Consider the following 7,783-nt stretch of genomic DNA (forward strand, 5'->3'; position numbering starts at 1 on the left):
ACTAGTGGTAAAAACGTAAGAATATCGAATCTCATCGGGGTAGACTATCAGCGCTCTCCAGCCTGAATAAAGCACTTGGGTGGTCTTTGCAGCCGAGTTTGTAGCTGAAAGCATTACAAATGCTCCAACTCTCATCAATAGATGCTCTATGGCCCATGAGCAGGCCAATTATTTCCAGAAATTTAACACCACCTCCTCTGTGTTGAGTCGGCTCGTTTGTTTTCTGTTGCCGATTCACCATTGGAGAGACAACACTCCAGGCTTTTTTTTTTTTTTTCTTTGGCTCACTATCTCACTATCCCATATAAGGATGGCCTTTAATTTGCACTTCAGTCATGCTCTACGGTTGGCTGAGCAATCTGTTCACATATGGATAATCGTATGAATTCTCCATCTAATTAGCCTCTGTTTCACTTCCTGCGCTCTGAACTTGGGGAAGATTCTCAGACCTCTCACAGTAAACAGAACATCAGCTGACTTTACAGCATGTGATGTGTCATGTTACGGTGATAGCATCATAAATATCTTTCCATTGCTCACTGTTCTGTGATTTCTCCAGGCTTACGTGTGACGTATTGATGTATTTCCATCTGGGCGGTGAAGCACACATAATATAGAAGCCAGAAATAACAGCTGAAGAGATCCCTGTCAACAGGAGGATATTTATAGATCTCTTTTTCACGGATAAATTACATTATCTCAATTCCTTTCGAACATTTCCTGGATTTTACACCAAAAGCTCATATCCTGTGTCAAAATCGACTGGAAATTGAAATTAGAGAAGGGGGAGATGATGGATAATGGATGTCTGGTAGTCAAACCGATTATCCGTTATGCATGTGTTACACCCTTAAAGTCTAGGTTATTATTTAGGTATTTATATTAGAGCATACGACTAATCCACAGTGAAACTTTGTGTAATTACGAAAATGAGGATTGTAACTCAGGAGCCGCCGACCGCCCCTGGGAGTTTAACCGCACGGTCACGCTAGCAATCAACAAAGCAACAGGCTATCGTTCATTTTCTCTGCATTGTGATTTCAGCAACAGCAGCAAGAGACACAGCGACAGCGACATCTGGAGATTTTCTCAATTCTAAGCAAAGTAGGTATGATGGCAATAAAGTGAAAAATCCAACTGACTGGCTCAAATGATTAGTCGCACCAGTGCTATAGTGCAACGTTTCCCCACTCTGCAGTTCGTTCCCATTCCTGTTTGACACCAAAAAATGGAAATAAAACTTATAACCATGGTTTATCCTGTCAGTAAATATCTATAATGAAGCTTGGAGGGAGGCAGCAGAGATCTTTGATGTGTCTGGTGAGTGTACGTAGCTAGCACAGTGAGGTGAGCTTGCTCCACTAATCTACCAACATGGCTCGTACAAAGCCTGGCGCATGGCATGAAAAGCATCGTTCGCTTCCGTACTGGAGTAGGGAATTCAGGGCACAAGGCGAGGGAAACCCTGGCAAGGGTGCCAACCCATCGCAGGGCACAATCTCACACGCATTCACACACTATGGACAATTTGGAAATGCCACTCAGTCTACAATGCATGTCTTTGGAAACCAGAGCACCTGGAGGAAACCCCCAAAGCACAGGATGAACATGCAAACTCTGCACACACAGGGCAGAGGCGGGAATCAAACCAACAACGCTTTCCTCCTCAAATTGGTCACAGGCGTCACAGTGCAGCCTAACACACTCTGAGGAAAGCGCTATCTGCCCTCTTCCACATGCGTGGAGCTCATAGACGCCCATGATTGGCTAGTGTCGCTGTGATTGACAGGGAGAGAGCATATGCTATCCCTTCCACCCTGAGAGCATGGTCAATTTTGCCGCCGTGGCTCCCGGCTGTGGATGGCTATGGGAGAATCGGGATTCAACTACAGATCTCCTAACGATAGCGTAGTAGGCACATGCGACAACAATAGCGGATGTTACATGCCCACAGTAGACAGACTACAAGCCTGCTAGTGTGTGTCCTTAGGGTTAGGAGTTAATATGAGTCTAAACGCTCAGTCACTAGCTCTGTGTTAGCTCAGGGTTTTGTTCAATATTCTTAATGATCTCCTGCACTGGGACAGGTTATGTGGATGCCACAGGCTCTCAGAGGTGAATAATGATTCTTGAACTGGACTAAATAAAGTCTCAGGTGGAAACTAGGCCAGAAACCCCAAATAACGTCTGACAGCAGGCGTGAACTCCTCTCGCAATCCTAAACGATGACAGAAGGTTTAATCAAATGCTGTTAAATCACTGCCCTGGATTCCAACTCGGCGCAAAGAATCCGATGCAACTCTGTTGTTTTCGCTGGTGGCGTGAAATCCTGTTGAATTTCAAAGGTTGCCTGGATTCTTGGGCAAGCATTTCCAGCTCGATAAAGAAAGTCTGAGCGCGCCAACGGCTTTCAGGAAGACTTTCAAGTGGTGTTAATGAGGACATTGTTTTCCCGTTCATGAAAAGAAGTGGCCTTTTTCTGGGCTTCTACGACAAAGCGGGAATCTTCCAGCAAATTGAAGGCATGAACACGCTTATAATATTCTGACAGAACATTTTGAAGGCTCATGCGTATAGCGTCCTGCAGCGCTGCGGATCCCTGTGAAAGAGAAGCCAGGTTTCCTGTCTTAGCAGGAGGTCAATAAACTGTGACTACACTCGCATGGCACTTATTCAACGCATGAATGGGAGCCTTCAGGGGAATTTTCAGTCGCATAATCCAGAGTGACTTTTCCATTCTTCCTTCCTGATAAGGGAGAGACCAGGTTGGAGATTTCTATTGTGAAATGCCTCAAAGGGCCCGATGGCTTTGGGAGTCTAGATGTGGGGTATCACAGGCACACAGAACAGACCAGGCACTGAATTTCTGCAGTCATGTTGATGAGAAAGAAAGGGGAAAAAAAACCTAGCGAAGTGTGGAGTATAATAGAGGGCAACAGGGACACACAAAGTTTGAATTAATCCAGGTGATTTATTTCGGATTCAATCTCTGCTGGATTTTCCTTCACAAAAAACAGCTTTACGTTTATTTTATTTTTTTCTTAATCCAAAGCCAAATAAACAACAATAGAGTAGAGCCTAAAATTCAGAGTACCGACAACTGGTTTAATTTCCTCTCTTGTGGAACGTCAATATGGTTAATTTATTATATCTCTTTTAATAATGAACTTTCTCAAACAAGATTACATCATACCAAACCGGTGCTGGACTAATCGAGTCACTGAATTGAATCCATCAGGGAACGGTCATTAAAATAAGAACAGGTAACATGTATTAGGAGTGTACAGAATACATTTGCATTGATTTGCAGTGCTACAAATCTCTAACGGGCCAAACAACACCAGCAAAAACAAACATCCTCAGAGATAACACGTTTCCATTTGAATGTAAACAATCAGTCAGTCAGTCAATCAGTAACCTAGCGATAGTAACTCAGTCTGTCAGTAAGTCCACCAGTCAACACATCATTTACTAAGTCAGTCATTCAGTTAGTTACCTAGTTAGTGATTTGGTCAGTCAGTCAGTTCCTCCATTAGTCACTCAGTTGGTCAGTCACTCAATTACTCATTCAGTCTGTCACCCTTTCATTCATTCATTCATTCATTCATTCAGTCAGTCACTAAGTTGTTCATTCCATCACTCAGTCAGTCAGTCAGTTAATACAACAATCAGTCAGTCACACAGTCATTCAGTCAGTCAGTAACTTAGTCAGTCACCTAGTCGCTCATTTAGGCAGTCAGTCACCCAATCAGACAGTCACTCATTCAGTCAGTTCAATCAATAGATCATTAAATCAGTCATTCAGTCACTCACTCAAATTTCCCACAAGTATTATATTCCTCTGCTATAGAACTCTGTACAGGAAAGGAGACAGCAGTAATACTGACATGGCTGGATGTTTTATGTTGAATGCACTCATTTATATTATACCTTGGTTCCTAATCATATGGATTATATAAATATATAGTGTTCCCGCTTGCCACTCTCGTCCTCATTTCTCATTATGGGTTTGGACATAAATGCCTTTAAAAGTGTTTAGCGATGATTGTAAAAAAAAAAAAAAAAAAAAAAAAAAGGTCAAATAAATTCAACTGACCCTGGCACACATTATGCAGCATAGTTGCATAACTAACGCTTAAGACAGCCTGGTTTTTCTTCCAAGGCCATCAAGGGAGATCATTATGACACTGAAATCTAAATGAAATGATCAGATTAAAGGGCATAGCTACAAGACATTGAGATGAGCAATTAAGTGAGGAAGACTGAAAGATAAGAATCTACTCGCTATCAGTACGTGAGCTCATGCGAAGAAAAGTGTATGTTATTAGAGATTAGAGCTGATTGTTGCTCTGGATTATTCCCATGCAAGACCAAACTATAGGATAATCGTTTGGCTTTAGTAAGATAGTCTTCTGGACAGGATGACAGATTAGCAAATGCACCAGAAGCCAGTTGCTTGCAGATGTAACACGCTGGAGTGATAGAATCAGGCTGGATGTGTCAATGCGACAATGAAAATACCCACACAAGCACAATTTTCTTCTTCCTCTAACTTGCTTTAGGACAAAATGAGAAGGTTAGCAGCTTTAAAAACAAGATAGCACACAAGCAATCCGAAGGAAAGTGAGGGGAAAAGAGAACCGAGAATAAAAAAATGTGAAAATGAAATGTTTCATGTCCTCATGATCTTAATCAATAAAACCGAAGCCTTGGCCTTCCCAACACAAAGCGCACATGCATGAAAGATTGGGACAAAGAATTTTCGCTTAAAAATCTGGTAAGTGTATTCCCGTCTCTTAGCCCTTTTCATTTGGCGTAACATGCTCCTTGCAAAGTGTTGATAAGAAATGAAGGAAGCTGTGCTTTGGATCGCGTCCCAGCTGTTTTGAAAATTGTTTTCATGCTGTACTTTATTCTACCACAACAGAGGGATAAGCGTATGTCTGTTTTATTATTATTTTTCTTCTTCTTCTTCTTCTTCTTTTTCCTTTACAATCAAAACACACCCCCACATCTTTGATTACAGCAGGGCGGAAATTGCTGTTTACCAGGCTTTCAGTGGAGCGCTTCGCAATGATTTGGGGATCTTTTATTTTTCTGTGGTACTGTCTGATTTAGGAAGATAGCCTCCCACTCAAACCACAAAACAGATTATCAGTCACTGACCGCCTGCTCACAGGCTGGGGCTTATTTATTCTTTTGAACTAAAGGGAATAATGTCCATGCCACGGACATGCGACGCATGCGACTGCGACTCTATAACGCGAATATACAAGTGTGTCACTTCTCTGTATCTATTTGGGGGGAAAGAAACAACGACCATGAGAGAACAACATTGAGGAAGCATGGCTGTGATGCAAGGGATGGAGAATTCATAAAGATGGTAAACTTTTTTACAATGTAGAATAATGGTTAAAAGTACTCGAGATCCCAGATCAGTGGTCTCGTCACCACCTGAGGCCATAACATCATTTCCATGAACACAGACGGTGTAATCTTCCCATTACAGTGCAAATTGGAAACGTCTGTCTCTGCATATGGAGTTATATACAGTAGCGCTGATAAATTACAATCAGCTATGTTTCAGAAGGCCTAGTTGTTATATGTTATATGAGCCAAAACATGTAGTATTTTTAATGCATTTTATTTACCTGTGGTGTGTTTAAATCACAGGATACACGTGCTGTACTTTACAGAAGCACTAAGCGGCTTTGTGTCATATATTAAGGCGGTAACTCTGGACTCTGGACATTTCCCAGCAGCCACTGCACCATACTACATCATTATCACATGACCACCTGCACCACGTTTCTGTTTAACGAGCACTCCTATATATATATATATATATATATAGCCACTTTTTATACTGCTTCCTCGTCTTACGTATTGTCTAACTTCACCTTTGTCCCTGTACCACGTTTTGTTTCATAGTTTATGTTTAGCCTTAGCCACAGTTTTCTGCCTCGTTGCCTTAGTTTTGTTGTTTGTTTGTTTATTAAACGTTTGAAGATCTGCACTTGCTTCCATATCCACTTTTGAAATGTGACACTTTGCATTATTATTTTTTTCTTCCTTTCTTGTTTTCTCGCGATCTCGACTTAATTTTCTCGTGATCCCGACATGACAAGCGGCTCGATAAATAAAACAAACATATGCATGATTTTATACGGGACGTCTGTCATTTAAATCATCAAATCATTGTTACGGTTGAACCAGCTCCAGCTCTCCCCTACTGAAGATTTACCCACTAACACTTTATTTTGTTTGTTTGACTGCAGTGTCTATGAAAAAAAAAAAAAAATCATTATGAAATATTTTGTATTGAAGCCTGCAGATAGAGAGGTTTTTATTCCTGTTGATCGTTTGAACAGAATTTTGGCTCTGCTTTCATTATCAATAACAATAAGCTCTGCAATTCAGTCACACATCCAGTTTGAAGGCCTCGCAATACAGAGGATTAATACAATGAGCTGCGCTGTCAGTGTCATGTTTTATAAATCAGTACTGTGAGGGCTGAGAGTCTTGTCTGTAAGAGTCAGAGATTTACATCGAGAGGAGTTAATACTGTAATTATGGACTAAGTGGCTGTTTCTTACTTTCTCAGTTTTCGTACAATCCTAACGCTGAATTTCCTTGACGTATTCCTTACATGAGGACTTGTGTAAGTTGCAGTAGTAAGTGCAACTGTCTGACAGTTTGATGTAATCACAATATAGCTGTGGCAGATGAGTCCTTGATCAGCTTTTCATTTAAATATCACATAAAATTAACCAAATGTATGCATGATTTTATTAATAAGCCTCAAAGAATCAGGAAAAAGTAGTCCATGTTGTGTACACATGTCATGATTTGATGACCTCTATTAATTGCATCACGGCCACGTTAAATTGTGCACATTCATCTATGTTGCTACATGATACATAATATATATATATATATATATATATATATATATATATATATATATATATATATATATATATATATATATATATATATGCACTATATGGCCAAAACTATGGTACAATCCACTGGCATGTGGGCCTTCCCCAAACTGTTGTCACAAACTAGAAGCACACAATTGGGATGAATTGGAACACCGACGGCACCCCAGGCCTTCCCAGGCCAAAAATCAACAGTCCCTGACCTCACTAATGCTCTTGTGGCTGATTAAGGACACATCCCCACAGCCATGTTCTAAAATCTAGTAGAAAGTCTTCCCAGAACAGTGGAGGTTATTATAACAGCAAAACGAAGGACTAAATCTGGAACGTGATGTTCTACAAGGACATACTGTATAGGTCTTTACTTGGTCAGGTGTCCACAAACTTTTGGCCATATCGTGTATTTCCAAGGCCTGTCCAGTCACTTGCCCAACAGTAAATACATCGCTTCTCAGCCTTTCGGCTAAGATCATGTGTAGTATCTGTTTTTATCAGTTTAATATCTGATACGTCGTCTATGTGAGGACTTTGGGTCAGTGGGTAATGGTCTCGGTTACACAGCAGATGGTTGGGGGTTCAAGCCCCAGCAGCACAAAGCTTCCACTGTTGGGCCCTTAAGCAAGGCCCTTGAACCCCTCTACTCCAGGGGGGACATATCATAGCTGACCCTGTGCTCTGACTCCAACTTCCTAACAGGCTGGAATATGTGCAGAAAACAATTTCCCTGTACTGTAATGTATAGTATACAGCATGTGACAAATAAAGCCTTGATACTTTTTCAGTATTTTTAAGTTTTGCACTTTTCCCCCACTGTATTAATAGTCTATCACGCAAAAAAA

The 7,783-nt window shown here is 40.9% G+C and overlaps 1 pseudogene; it reads left to right on the forward strand.

Annotated features, from left to right (window-relative positions):
• The first annotated feature begins 7,387 nt into the window (after positions 1 to 7,387).
• LOC124629054 (uncharacterized) lies at positions 7,388 to 7,494 on the forward strand (annotated as a pseudogene).
• The last annotated feature ends 289 nt before the right edge of the window (positions 7,495 to 7,783 follow it).

This window comes from Ictalurus punctatus, chromosome 16, assembly GCF_001660625.3.
Source record: "Ictalurus punctatus breed USDA103 chromosome 16, Coco_2.0, whole genome shotgun sequence".
Taxonomy (NCBI): domain Eukaryota; kingdom Metazoa; phylum Chordata; class Actinopteri; order Siluriformes; family Ictaluridae; genus Ictalurus; species Ictalurus punctatus.